General features: G+C 45.9%; 1 protein-coding gene and 1 long non-coding RNA gene across 5 annotated transcripts in view; one reads left to right on the top strand and one right to left on the bottom strand.

Moving 5' to 3' along the window:
* LOC134969593 (uncharacterized) overlaps window positions 1-15,300 on the bottom strand; it is a 640,552-nt gene that overhangs the window by 192,747 nt on the left and 432,505 nt on the right. The window lies entirely within an intron of this gene.
* ZNF469 (zinc finger protein 469) overlaps window positions 12,090-15,300 on the top strand; it is a 304,203-nt gene continuing 300,992 nt past the window's right edge. Inside the window, exon 1 of the mRNA XM_063945654.1 lies at window positions 12,090-12,183. The gene's annotated coding sequence lies outside the window, so the exon portion shown is untranslated. The remainder of the gene's footprint in view (window positions 12,184-15,300) is intronic.

Below are 15,300 nucleotides of genomic sequence, written 5' to 3'. Positions count from 1 at the left end.
AGCTTGTGGGAAAGCTCTGCCCCTGTGAATCCAGTTGCCACGATTCTCAGGGTATTTTTTGTGAAAAATACCCTGAGATTATACAGTGCATGCGCTGCCACCGGCAATTAAGACTCTATGTGGACAAAACACGTGTGTCTGTGTAAATGTGAATATAAAAATATGAATATTACAGTATATATTAAACAAAGCCAGAGCGCATGCCTCTCGGCAAACACAGCCAGCTGCAAAAGTGCAGGGACACAGATACATGCTTATATCTCCTTCAAGTACAAGTGAGACCATACACCGCTGCCAGTATAGTGTCCACTTTCCCTACCTCTACCTGCTGACTATGCTGCACAATCACTCCAGCAGCATAAAACGGTGGCAATACTTCCTTCACTGAAGCCGGCGATCTCCTTAAGCAGCTAATTGATGCTCCATATAACCCTGTGTCAGTTGGTATGGGTGGATGGTTTGGTGGCTTTCCTGCTGATAAAGTTGCACACTCCCTCCTGCATCTTGAGGTGGGAGCACTTCTTTCATTATAGCCGGCAATGTCCTTAAGCCGCTACTTCATTTTCTGGATGCTCCGTATGGCGCTGTGTCATTCTTTGTGGGTGGGCAGGTCGGCCTCACGTGCCTAGTGGGAAATCCGCCACTGGGGGGGCAGAGACACAGGTGGAAAGGCTGGAAGAAGCACACATGGTGAAGGGGATCAGAGATACAGGTGGGGGGAGGTATAGATACAGATGGGAGAGGGCATATATAAAGGTGGAAAGGCTGGAAGAAGAAAACGTGGTAAAGGGGGCATAGATACAGGTGGGGAGGGAGTAGAGATACAGTTGGGGAGGAGGCAGAGATACAGGAGGAAAGTCTGGCAAAAGCACACATGGTGAAGGGGACAGAGATATAGGTGGGGAGGAGGCACAGATATGGGTGTGGTGGGGGCAGAGACACGGGTGGGAAGGGGGCACAGATATGGGTAGGGAGGAGGCACAGATATTGGTGGGGAGGGGGCAGAGATACAGGTGGAAAGGCTGGAAGATGCACACATTTTGAAGGGGGCATAGATACAGGTGGGGAGGGGGCATAGATACAGGAGGAAAGGCTGACAGAAGCACACATGGTGAAGGGGACAGAGATATAGGTGGGGAGGAGGCACAGATACAGGTGTGGAGGGGTCAGAGACACGGGTGGGGAGGGGGCACAGATATGGGTGGGGAGAGGGCACAGATATGGGTAGGCAGGAGGCACAGATATGGCTAGGGAGGAGGCACAGATATGGGTAAGCAGGAGGCACAGATATGGGTAGGGAGGAGGCTCAGATATGGGTGGGGAGGGGGCACAGATAGAGGTAGGGAGGGGGCAAAGGCACGGTGGCACCAATGGTAAAAGAAGCAGTGGCACAGGTGTGAAGGGGAAGAAACATAGGTGGGGAGGGGTAAAAGACACAGGTAATAAAAATGTGAAGTAGGACATATTCTAAGAGGCAGTAGCATGAACGATGCAGTCTGACAGAGGCAGCTGCAGCCATATCTGCTGTGCCTCGCCATTTAGGGGAAAACTTAACTTACACATACTACATAATCCTCACCAACTGGTCCAGTCACAGTGCTTCTATGATTGGTACCCAGACAGGGAGCATCGGGCAGGGAGAAGAGCAGCAGAGGATAGGAGAGGAGCAGAAAAGGAGTCAGGGAGTGCATGGCTAAAGATGTGACCCTTGTGGTAACAACCCCCCCTCCCCCCCCCCCCCGCGCGGCATCCCAACTGGCCACCAGATCTTAAGCTCCTGCTGCCCATACAGCTCCTAGAGAAACAGTGCACTGTAAAAGTACTAATAGAAAGTGGGCGGAGCTTCAGATGGGTCAACTGGAAGGCTGGGCTTCTGACAGCTCTGGGAGGCGGAGCTTCGGACAGCTCTGGGAGGCGGAGCTATGGTTCTGGGAGGCGGAGCTACGGACGGCTCTGGGTGGCGGAGCTGCGGACGGCTCTGGGAGGCTGAGCTACGGTTCTGGGAGGCGGCGCTACGGACGGCTGTGGGCGATGGAGCTTCGGATCGCTCTGGGAGGCTGAGCTATGGACGACTCTGGGAGGTGGAGCTATGGACGGCTCTGGGAGGCGGAGCTTCTGACATCACGGGGATGGAGCGTCTGGAAGGTGATTGAGGTGGTTCTTTGGTCGGGACAAGGGGCGGTGCTTCTGGCATAGAAGGGGCTTCTATGGGCCGGCTGGCTGGCGTCAGTGTTTGTTATTTTGGATGGCCGGAAGGGAGTGAGCTGCTGGTGGTGACAGGAATTTTTTTCCTGTCAACATTGGCTGGACTGCAAGTGATCTGTGGGCCTATTTTCAATGGGGGGCCTGGAGCTGCAGCTCCATCCGCCCCATTGTTAATCCGGCCCTGCATAGAGGGAGGAGCCAGTGCACACCCAGATCTAAAGTCTTTCTTAAAGTGCCCATGTCTCCTGCGGAGCCCGTCTATCCCCATGGTCCTTACGGAGTCCCCAGCATCCTCTAGGACGTAAGAGTTCATCCACTGGAATCACGTGACAAGAAAAGGGAAAGTGTGCAGGAAGCCAGTGCTCTGACAATTTGTATGAACCATCCAATTACCAGAACATTTGCTTCTTGTAGACACGGATCAGGCAATCGCATAGCTCTGACCAGGATGTGGACTCTTCAGGGCATGGGTTGGATGGGTAAGTACGAGCCCTGGGGATTTTCTTATCAGGAAAATTGGGAATACATAAAAGGAGGCATCCACTCTGCGTGCTTAGATGTATAGCTATAAATGATACGGGTCTGGGACTCCAGGTCGACAACAAAAAGGTCGACACACCTTAGGCCAACGCCAATTGGTCGACACACCTTATGTCGACATGGACAACAGGCCGCCAGGAACACGGTCGACATAGAAAAAGGTCGACATGAGTTTTTTATGTTATTTTGGTGTCGTTTTCTTCGTAGAGTGACCGGGAACCCCAATTAGTACATCGCGTCATGAAGCCTTCGCTCCGCTACCGCTTCGCTCTGCACAGATTACTGTTCCAATCGTAGTCCACGTGGATCGTTAAGTATGAAAAGGTTCCAAAAAAGAAAAAAAAATCGTGAAAAACTCACGTCGACCCTTTTCCAAGTCGACCTTGTTCCTGTCGACCTTTTGTCCATGTCGACCTAAGGTGTGTCTACCTGGAGTCCGGATACCAAATTATACACAGCAATGTAAGACACAAAGGTCCTAGCTGCAAGCTCCATTGTATGGAGAGATTGGACAACTACATTTAAACTGCAATGCTTTCCAGCTCACAAGTCGACTTCTTCATTATGATATACGCTATATGTGGCAAGTACGGGTGCTAGTGCCCTGGGAACGCCCAGTACCATCACTGGAAGATGAAATCCATCTAGTTCACTTGAATAGCTGGGAGGGTAAGGAACGGCATGAGGATGGGATGGCAAAAAGACGGAAACTCCTTGTAAATATTTATGCCCACTCTTTTCAGCATAAAATTCCATACCAATATTTGTACCTAGTCTGCTTATCAGCTCCAGGAAAAGAAGGAGCAAACATAGCTATGTTGGCAGCTCGGTTGGTGTAGTGGTCAGTATTGTTGCCTCACAGCACTGGAGTTTTGGGTTCAATTCCCACCATGGCCCTAACTGTGCAGGGTTTGTATATTCTTCCCGTGCTTTTGTGGGTTTCCTCTGGGTGCTTCGGTTTCCTTCCTCACTACATAAATATACTGGCAAGTTAATTGACACCCAAAATAAAATGACCCCTAGTGTGTACGTGTCTGCATGTGATAGGGAATATAGGACCCTTTTCAGTAAGGATTGTAAATTCTGCTAAATTTACAATCCTTTGGCTCGCATGCTGGGAGCCGAAGCAATTTCAGCGTGATCGCTGAAATTGTGGCTGTGGCGGCAGCCTGGCTGTGACCGCAGGAGGCTTGTCATCGTCTTTTTGATCGGAGCGACTCCATGTGACATCACAAATCCGCCCCGATCACACCCACGCAACGCCCCCCCCCCCTCCCCCCGTGTCCCTGCCGCTGCTGCCCCCGCAATACTCCGTCTCTGCATTGGAAACAACGTTACCGCCCCCCTCCCACCCCTGCCTTTCAATCAGGCAGAGGCATTTGCATTTACTGCGGGTCACCTGCCAGTGAAGAAGTTGCCCATGGCAGCCAATCAGCACTTACATAACCTCTATAATTTGCATACTATAAAATTATAAGAGCTGCTGATTGGTTGATGGGGGCAACTTCTCCGCTCTTATCACTGCTTAGTAAATGTCCCCCTAAGTCATTTGGCTATATTTGCTTTTGAAGGATCAACCAATATAGTGTGGCTGCAACAAATACACAATATCCAGCAGAGACAAATCGTATGCATTGCACTATAGATAGACCAAAAGTGGATCCTCAGTACGGAATAGGTTAAATTGACTCACGCAATAAACAGAGCTGGAAATAAGTAGTCAAGTTTCCCTAACTCAGAAAAACCAATCAAAAGACCCATAAATCAGAGCTACTGTCGCCTGACTGGGCTAGATACAAAATGCATTAGGGGCTCTCTGCAAATCACAGTGCAATAAATTCATTTCACATATACGCTATAAAAGTAAAACACTCGAGGATTGTTAGCGGGTCAGTTAGTGGGTTACATTCTTGTATTTCTCTGTATCACAATTTCAAATGTAACAATGCCAACATACCTGCACCGCAGTGTCGGACTGGGGCATGAATATATAATAAACCAAATTATTGTGAAAGTATAATGTAACATATGTATAATGCATAAATCCAGTGCACTAGGATAGTCTGGAACTTGATCCCTAGAGCAGGAGGAGGGCCCACAGGCAGTAGGGCCCACCGGTGGTTTCCCCTGTTCCCCTGTGGGCCAGTCCGACCCTGCCTGCATGGAAAAACTGTCCATTTGAAGGGTAGAAAAAGACAGTAACATACACTGCCGCCTTGTGGGCAAGGTAGCATAGGGGTAAGGGCAGAATATGTCACCTTCTTACTGACCATCATGAGAAAGTATGCTTTCTATAGAACCTCATTTTAAAATGGGTGATTGACCATTCTATTGTGGAAATATTCCCAAAACACACACAGCAGTAAATTGCAAGAAAACAAACAAACAAAAAGCAAAATCGAATCCTAAAGCAGCAGTAAAACAGCGCTGGCAAATGTCCGCAGCCAATTCTGCCAAACCCATATACTGGCCTTCCCCATATGCCAATATGCAAATTAAGGGCGGGGCGGTTAATAGCTGGATGCTAGCAGTACAAAGCTCCGAGATTGCCTCTGGACATATATTTCTCATACATTCCTCTTACAATTCCCATAGCCTTGAATCAACTCATATGTAGTCCCAGCCAAATCTGAACAACCGATAGGATTAGAACACTTGTCACTCATTAAGCCTCAGATCAGATATCCGCAGAGTTTCAGGACATTCAGCGAGGGATCAGGCGGAACTTCTAAGAACGTCATAAGGCCTATAGAGGTCTGAAGTACAAAATGAACCTAACAATATTTTTACTTTTCTTGCTGTATTCAACCCACAGAATAATTTTTCATGTGTTACTCCCATCTGAACGCCAAATGTGCCCTGTGTATGATATGTTCATTTTGATTTGATTTACATAGGGTGTGAGTAAGGCAATTATACATGAATAATTCAGTATTAGCATTTTGGGGGTAATTCCAAGTAGATCGCAGCAGGATTTTTGTTAGCAATTGGGCAAAACCATGTGCACTGCAGGGGAGGCAGATTTAACATGTGCAGAGAGAGTTAGATTTAGGTGGGTTGTGTTCAATCTGCAATCTAATTTGCAGTGTAAAAATAAAGCAGCCAGTATTTACCCTGCACAGAAACAAAATAACCCACCCAAATCTAACTCTCTCTGCACATGTTATATCTGCCTCCCCTGCAGTGCACATGGTTTTGCCCAACTGCTAACAAAAATCCTGCTGCGATCAACTTGGAATTACCCCCATTGTGCAGGAGAAGTCATTGCACACAGGGGCTGATTGAAATGAGGAGGTATACAAGGCTGCATCTTTTGCCACAGACGGGTCTTTATGCTAATGCTGCAACAAAGCCCTTCCCGTATGTACATCCTTGCGACCAAATAAGAAAGAACTGAGATGCACACTTGCAGTGTATTAAGAGGCTGGTTTTTTTTCCGTCTGGCGAGGCTTTAGATGCACCATGTAAACATGCAGCAGCACTATGGCAGATATAGCTTATCCATCTGACTGTGGCCTCCTTTTTAAGTGGCTGTGGCCTGTGTATGAACTTAACATCGGCAAACTGCGTGCAACATCCACAATGAGTGCACCACTGAATCAGGCACAGTCTGCAGTTAATGTACAGCACTAGAATGAAGGCAGTAGTCACAAATGCCTGTACTATCAGCTAGCATATTACTGCATAATGGTAGAGTAATTAAAGCAGGGTCCTCTCAAGACCCGTTCCAGTGGAGAAGCCGGCCAAGGGCGCCACCCCACAGTGGACGCAGAGCGGCAGCTGCTGCCAGGTGAGGCCTATGTTTTCCTGTGGGGACATTTGTTGTTTTCTTTTTCAGGGCCAATGTGTTATATTTTGTTCAATGGTGTCTAATGTGTTTGGATTTTTTTTTTCTGTGGGGGCCAAATATCTATAGTTATTTTGATTTCTTTATGTGGTGGACAATCTTTTTTTCCCCTCCTTCTACTGTTGGGGCCAATGTGTTTTTTTTCTGTAAAGGCCATTGTTTTGTTTTGTTTTTTGTTCCCTGGGGGGTGGGGGAGTCTGCGGAATGTGTCTGTGGACATTTTTTTTCTTTCTTTAGTTAGAGTTAGTGGCAGGGGGGCGCAAATGTGTTGTTTTGCTTCTGTAGAAGCCAATGTATTTTTTTCTGCTTTGGAGGCAAATGTGTGTTTTGTTTTTCCCTGCGAGACCAATTGTTTTTTTTGTTTTTTAATGAGGAGGGAAATTATTTTTATTTTTTTCAGTCAGGGCCAATGTGGTTTTTTTTCTTCTGTGGGGGCCAATGTGTATTTAATTTTCTGGGGAGTCAATTGTTTTTTTTTCCTGTGAGGAGTAGTGTGATCTTTTTTCCCTTTGGGGGTCAATGTGTGTGGTTTTATTCCCTGTGGGGCCAATATGTGTTTGTATTGTTTTTTTTTTTGTAGTGGGACTAATGTGTTTATTTGTCCTATCAGAGGGCCATTTGTTTTTCTTCCCTGTGTGGGCCAATATTTTAATATTTTCTTGTGGTGTCCTATGTGTTTGTTTATGTTATCCCTGTGTGCCAATGTGTTTAATTGGGACCAAGGTGTTTCATTTTTTCCCTATATGGGCCAAAGTGTGTATTTTATTTTCCTGTCTGGGCCAATTTTTTTTCCTATGTGGGACTATTTTTTTTTCCTGTGGGGGTCAATGTGGTAGTTTTATTGTGAGTGTTTATTTGAGCTAAATGGATGTGGGAATGCTAGCTTCCAGAAAGCTGAGCAGGGATTGGCTGCAGAGGCAGATGAACTTCTTTGGTTCCCAACAACTTGTACACGTACAAGCAACATATACAAGGAGCTGAAACTGCACCATCAGATATTTCACAGATGGGATATTTCTCCGTCGGGACATGGCCACCGGTGCTAGTGCAACTGCGTCTTTGGATGCAGTAATTGGCTGCAACATGCCCGTGTCTAGCTAGCTACACCCATCACCACCCAGTAATGCCCACTTAAATACCAGTTACTCATGTACTTCGCCGTCAATCATCAATGTGACTCAGACATATGCGCTGTGGAAAAAACATCAGACAACTGCGCAAACATCGGCACAGCGTCCACCTCTGAATCTGTTACATAAGCCAATAACATCACTGAGGTGGTGCGGGCTGCACCCCGGTTGTGTCACCATTCGAGGGGCGATACCAAAATGTCAGCCCCTCCCCAGTGACAGGGAGCCGGCTGCTGCACTGTAACATTATGTGCAGCACTAGGCTTCTGTCGCAGAGGAGGAGCCAACAGTGTGCACTGTGCAGGCAGACCAGTCTCCAGTGGCAGCACAGCGTCTCTGGGAATGCTGGGAACTCGGTTGGCCCGCAAGACCATGTCCCCCATTCAGGTGCACGCACCAGGTCTTCGCATCCCTGCCCATAGTTATTAGTTATTAAATTGTTTCACTTTTTATTTTCTATTGTTTATAGTTTTGTGTTAGTTTATGTCTGTTTTTTTTAATTGCCTATGTTTGCACAAGTGTGGTGCTAGGTATAAATAAGGCAGCACTAATATGAGCGGGTAGTGGGACACTATTCAGTACACAACTGCTGACTGTGTGTATACACCATGCTAGGGCTGAAGAACACACAAGACCAATAGTTCCTGCACACGGACAGGGGGCGAATAGTACCTCCTGCCCCATACACAGGAAGATCCAACGCCCATACACATCTTAACATTTTCACTGGTGACAACTATTTCAGGAGTGGATACCTGCCAAGACGTATATAAATGGCAATTCCAATCATTCCAATCTTTAGAACAGAATGCAATGACTATGAATAGAAATAGTGATATTTCTCCTAAAATGGTTATTTTAATAATACTCCCCCATTTCTAAGGTTGGTCTGCTGAGCCACCATTATGTAATTCACAGTGATTGCAAATGAAATTACAAAATTCACACCAAAAAAATAAATCTAAGTATTACAGGAACTTTTTTTTTTTTTTTTTTTTTTAAACGTTAAAAATATCGGTTTCAGCTGGGTTGTCTTAAAGTAGTGGTGATACGGACTCAACGACCTCCCACATCTGATTATGTAACCCAACTGGGAATCTGGGCAAGTCTGCTGCTGCTGCTGTAAACCAGCAGATTGATAGTCATATTTTTAAAATTTGCTACAAAAACAAGATTGTGGAAGGACGAGAGTATGGAAAATGACTCAGAGCAACAGAGAAGCAGTATCTGCTATGAGATATTCTGTGTGTCAGGTTACCAGTTGAAGTCCAAGAATGCTGTGGTTTCATGGCAAGGATTAGACCCTGCTAACATCATGTCTTTGAGGGGAGCCTGGCCAGAGGATCGGATCGTGTGCGGTTCCGGCAGAGCTATGTTTGTACTGTGGAAAATCAGGGACAAGCAGTTTTCCTTGGAGTGCACTGAAATGGGTGCCACACTCTGTGGCACTTGGGCCAAGAAAAGAAAACTGCAATGTGCACTGTGGCAAGAGGCAACCTGTTTATTTTTAGGATTCCCTGTCACTGGGGGCGACAGATCTGATTTAAACTCGGTCAAAAAATCATATAACACGGAACAATTAGATTTTCATATTTTTCTGTCGTGTGTCAATGCCCAAGTGTACAGTATATTTGGAGTCAGGTCCACTCGTAGCGGCATACATTTATTTTAACCAACAGGAATAATAATAAACAATAAAAAAAATCTGTGGAAATGTATAACATTTCACATAAACCGATACTCTGAAGATCTGCAATGCTACCTAATTGGGCTTGAAAAAGAAAATATATATCTTGGACTGTACTTTCCATTTTAGAAAACTACACTTATGTACAAGTTTCATTTCTTTTGACTGTGTTATGCATTGAATAATTCCATTAAATAGTCCTTAAACATTTCTTAGTAAAATCCTGACAGCAATGTGTCTGTTACAGACTGCTGTCCATTATGATGGGAGCACCGTGATGGGCAAAGTTGCTTTTCTATGATTGGGACCAATCTTGATAATTACTCTGGACAGGGTAATACAGCAGGTAGCCTCTAGGAGGTGCTGTATTTTATTCCCATAAAATCATAGAGTTAGCCCTCCACTGACCAACCCTGACGTCAAGGTCCTCTTTTCATCAATTTAGGCCCCTGGGCAAAGCAATGCACAGGGACCCCTTATGGGTGTTGGTGCTTTGGCAGGGGGTGGGGAGGGTTAATGGTGCTATCGGCTGCAGCAGCGGTTGAGAGAGATGTAGACATGATGTGCTGCCTACATCACCCAGGGAAGGATTCTCAAACCTTTATCACATTTCAGTAATCTTGCATCACAAAATGACACTTAGGTTTTGCACTAGAGGAATCCTGGTGTAATCACAGAAAGGGTAGTGGATAAGTGGAATAGCCTCCCATCAGAGGTGGTAGAGGCTAAGACGGTAGAGCAATTTTAACATGCTTGGGATAGGCATATGACATGAATATCCTTACAAAGAATTAAGGTTCAAAAAGGGTTGCGATTACCTAAAGGATAAAAAAAAGGGGCAGACTAGATGGGCCAAGTGGTTCTTATCTGCCGTCAAATTCTATGTTTCTAATGTTTAATTACTCCATACTAAACTACATTTTCTCCTGGAGATAAAATGGGCAATCCAGGGTGTAGGTGGAGTGATGCCACTATGTCCTGTGTTACACCACGGTGGGATGAACAGGAAAATCACAGAGCATTACATCCCACCAACTTCATTGGACTAGTGGGTGGTATCCAGGAGACCTTCTCCCAAAAATGATGGGAGCGTATGTTAGTATGAATGACTCCATACACTGCTAAGAACACCTTCAGCCCAACCTCTCTATCTTTGGATAATGCAGCTCCTGCGCAAAAATGCAGTTATCTTGTTTTCACAAACCTTCAGAATCTGATGGCTATACGAATTGCAGCAAGGATGAGTGAGGACAGATCTAAACGTACAGTATATAAGATGTAAATAACTAGAGGGAGACGGAAACATCAAAGCCGTGTATTCGGTACAGGGTGCAGCAGGTTATGGGATATATATACACATATACGCACACAAATACACAAATATATTTACACTACGTACTGGTGTTCTTGAAATTTCTTCAGAAAAGGACAAAGTGAGAGACAGACGGGGCTGGTTCAGAATTGAGACTAAAGCAGCAAAGGGAGAGTAACTTTGCAAGTCGATAACATCATGCTGCACTTGGGTAGATGTAAAGTGCAGTGAGAGTAAAGCTGGGCATACACTACACCAGGGGTGGGGAACCTTTGGCCCTCCAGCTGTTGTTAAACTACACATACCAGCATGCCTTGCTACAGTTTTGCTATTTGGCCATGCTACAACTGTTGCAGGGCATGCTGGGAAGTGTCGTTCAACAGCAGCTGGAGGGCCAAAGGTTCCCCATCCCTGCACTATACAATTATCTGGCTGGTTGGAATGAAAATCTGGTAATGGATGAGAGACAATCGACCATTTGTTCCCAAACACTGGAAAACAGTTAAAAAGTGTTGTTCATACAAATTGGTTACATCATTCCTCCCAACATGACCCTCTCTAGGAGGGACACAATGCTCTGCTCCTGGACTTTCTCTTAATTTAGGATTGCCGGCACCTATTTTTAACAGGTTAATGGATAAGAAAGGTGTTTCACCACAGGTGAGGGCAATCATAAATTAAGAGAAAGTCCAGAAGCAGAGCATTGTGTCCCTCCTGGAGAGGGTCATGTTGGGAGGTATGACGACAGGTTTTATAAGTAATATAGGTATATATATATATATATATATATATATATATATATATATATATATATATATATATATAAATGTGCAAACATGGCATGTCCAGCAAAAATACGGTTTCGGAATTTAGGTGCACTGAAAACTATGATACACTAAAGGGGGGTACTCACTGAGCAATATTCTAAGCAATCTGACTAGATTGCTTAGAATATAAGCCTGATCGCTCCGTGAGTACCCCTTACAGCGATAGCGATGCGCAGCCCCGCGCATCGCTGCTGCTAGATTGGCCTGCATGCAGGCCAATCTAGCGGGTCGCTAACTTCACCCGCTGGGTGAAGTGAGTGGCCCCCCCGTCTCCCCCCGTACGCTCAGCACAGATCGCGCTGTGCTGAGCGGCGGGAGAGATGTGTGCTGAGCGAACCGCTCAGCACACATCTCTCCAGCATCGGCCCGTGGGTACTGGGTTTAAGGAACATCATTTTTACATATACAACCATTATTTTCCACTGTACGTGGGCAGATGCCAGATATACAGCATCACACTGATAAATAGCAATATATCAGTTGATTCTGCCACATGAAGTGTAGGGTTGCAGTTCTGATCATTTCCTTCTGTCTACAGATGATTCTGCTGCAGACACTGAAGTATAACCTGAAGTGTCTTCCTCTAAATCCGGCCGCAGAAGCCCAGACATGGCTGTGAACAGGCTGTGACCAGGGTAAGTTACTGTTTTTCTTGCAACTTTCCTTGAAGGTTATTCATTTTTGTCAGAAACTTTTGAATGTGTTGTAGCTAAATCGTGGGAGATGGTGTACTTGTACTGTGTAAACCCTTTTCTACTATCCAAATAAATGAAGGATTACAGAGTAATTATCTAATCTGTCAACAGCTTCCTAGAGCCTAGAGAACAATATTAAACCTTCCCTCTGGAGAAATTATCTCCAAATATTGTTGGACCTGGGAAAAAGCAGCAGTCATTAAGGATAATGGATAAGCATTCCTTTGATTTTTAGTAAACGTCAACTGATTTTGCTAATAACACACCATAAACTAATCTGTCTGCGCTATATACAGTATATGCAAAAACAGGATAATTCCAGCGCCCTGTATATTGAACATGTTTTAGTACTGTAAGTGAATATTTAAACTACTGCAATGTGAAAATATCTTAACGAAGGTGTGTAAAAATATATAAACTGAACCAAAAAACATAGCACTCCCCAAAATATAAAGGTGTCCGCTCACTACCAATAATTTTTTCCCTGCTTTTTGGAATTGTTTGTAATAAATGCATATTTTATGAAACGTACCTGGTTAGAAATTTGTATGCACTTGAATTATATGTGGGATTTATGTTGGTTCATAAAAGATGCTGTATTTATTGTTATTCTTTGATAAATTAAGTCTAAAAACTGAGATCTTTATAGTTAAGCAGTCTTCTCTGGACCCCAAACAGTTTGTGTTTTCCAGGTCCTCTAGCAGGTGCACAGGTGTCTTCATTAATCAATTACACTTTTTAAAATATCCACAGGTGAAGCTAATTATTTTATGTCACACTCCAAGTTGTCGAACCCTCTTACCACAGTTTCCACTGCCGATTCACTGGCTGGCATATCCCTGCTGACCAGTCATCTCAGGATGTTCTTGTTTGTCCTACTTCAGTATAATGTTCCTGCAGCATGGGCGTGGCCATCTTGCCAGAGGTCAGCTGACACTATTACAGCCAGCTAAAGAGGCCCTACTAATCACATGACTCCAGTATCAAATTCAGGTGCAGACAGAGTGTCATCATCATACCCAGACACTTGTGTTTTGCCAGGTCAATCTGTAATTCACTTGTTAATGCTTAGCAGCTCTGACTCCTGCTTCAGACTGTACACCATCCTGCCTACACTCTTCAGCTCACTGTGTACCATCATTCATCACTGCTCCCTGTCCTGGGCACACTCAGGGGCTATTCGTACAGTGGGCGATCAGGTCTAAACTGCGCATGTGTATGCACCGCAATGCGCAGGCGCGCCGCAATGGTACAAAGGCGGATCGCCGCTCAGCGATGAGTTTGTGCGAAGGATCCATTCGCACGGGCGTTCGCAAGGAGATTGACAGGAACAGGGCGTTTGTGGGTGTCAACTGACCGTTTTCTGGGAGTGTTTGGAAAAACGCAGGCGTGTCCAAGCGTTTGCAGGGCGGGTGTCTGACATCAATTCTGGTCCCGGACAGGCTGAAATGATCGTAGTGGCTGAGTAAGTCCTGGGCTGCGCAGAGACTGCACAAGATCTGTTTGTACAGCTCTGCTACACATGCGATCGCACACTTGTACGGCGAAAATACACTCCCCCTGTGGGCGGCGACTATGCGAACGCAGGACTGCAAAAAACAGCTAGCGAGCGATCAGGTCTGAATTTGCCCCTAAGTGCATTTACCTCTCCCAGCTTCTGCATTTCTTATTGTGCTCAGTGCTTCCAGCTAGACCAGGTGCACATCGTTACCAGACTGCAATACCCGTTAGGGCTGTTTCACACTGGCCGTGTAGCGCCACCCGGCAAAATACTGGCCAGCTTTTTGCCGTGGCTGTCCCGCAGAGACACATGAAGAGTAATGTGTCAGTTCACATGGCACGGCTGCCGGCTTGCAGCCGGAAATATCCACTGAAAAGTCCGGCTGCCGAGTCGGGGCCGTACCTTCCTTGTATGCAGTGAACCGTGTGTGTGAATGGGAGCTTTCACACACGTGTTTTTTTTTTCAAGCCGTGTCTGCTGCTGCGCATGCGCACAGCGTTACACACGGCTCAAAGCCGTTGTGTGTGAAAGACCCTGCCGGATGGCAAAAAGCCGGACAAAGTTAGTCCGGCTTTTTACCATCCGGGCAAAAACGCTGCATGTGAAACAGCCCTTACTCTATTACAAGCAGTGTGTCCATCTCTAAGCACTGTGCTATTGCTCTTGTGTTATTCCTGATATGCACTTTGCTGCCATCCCTACTTACACCAGTGTGCTTTTCTGCCTCAGCCTACATACCTGCCTGCGGACTTACCTGTACTTGTCTCCACCAGTATATTCCTGCATAAGCTTCATCATTGTCTGCTAATCATCATGCAGTCTCAGTCAGCCTGTATACACTACAGCTCATACTACAGGTCTGCTTAGAACAATCTAGTACCTATTTCTGTCTACAGGCTGCCAGCAAATCATAGAGATAGATTCTCACCTATAGAGGGCAAACATCCCTAGTGTGTGACCTGCATTGTACTTACCATTCAGGGCTGTTTCACTTTCTAGCCAATTTGGCTCCCAGTGCGAGATTTAAAAATGCGCCCCCCCCATGACATTAAAAAATGTCCCCATCCCCCCCACACACCTAGATTAAAAAAACAACAACTTGTGCGCGCACCCGGCAAGGGGGCGTGGCCTCATCTAAATGGTTGTGGCCTCATTTAAATGGTCATGGCCTCATCTGAAAAGACTACCTCACAATCCAGTTTTTGACCCTGCTCCAACAGATCACGACCACCACATGAAAAAAAATTCTACCATATTAAGCCCCACACAGTAATGCCCCCTGCACCATATTATGCCACACACCGCAATGCCCTTGATACATTAAATCCCCACACTACGGCAGGCAAGAGTCCCCATTTCACACATTACGGCAGGTGTCCCCATTTTACACATTGAGAGAGAGAGAGAGAGAATACTTACAGAGGCGATTACCGCTCTTCGGCCCGCCTCACCAGTCGCTCCTCGTGCCGGCCTTTCCCTCTTCCTATCTTGGATCCCCCTCTGTACTCCGCTCGGGGGGGGGGGGGGGGAGTTTCGCGGAGTGACGGGGTTGCGTC

Source organism: Pseudophryne corroboree, chromosome 11 (assembly GCF_028390025.1).
Source record: "Pseudophryne corroboree isolate aPseCor3 chromosome 11, aPseCor3.hap2, whole genome shotgun sequence".
Classification (NCBI taxonomy): domain Eukaryota; kingdom Metazoa; phylum Chordata; class Amphibia; order Anura; family Myobatrachidae; genus Pseudophryne; species Pseudophryne corroboree.
Note: the sequence above shows the minus strand (reverse complement) of the source record. Positions and strands in the feature narration are given on the sequence as shown.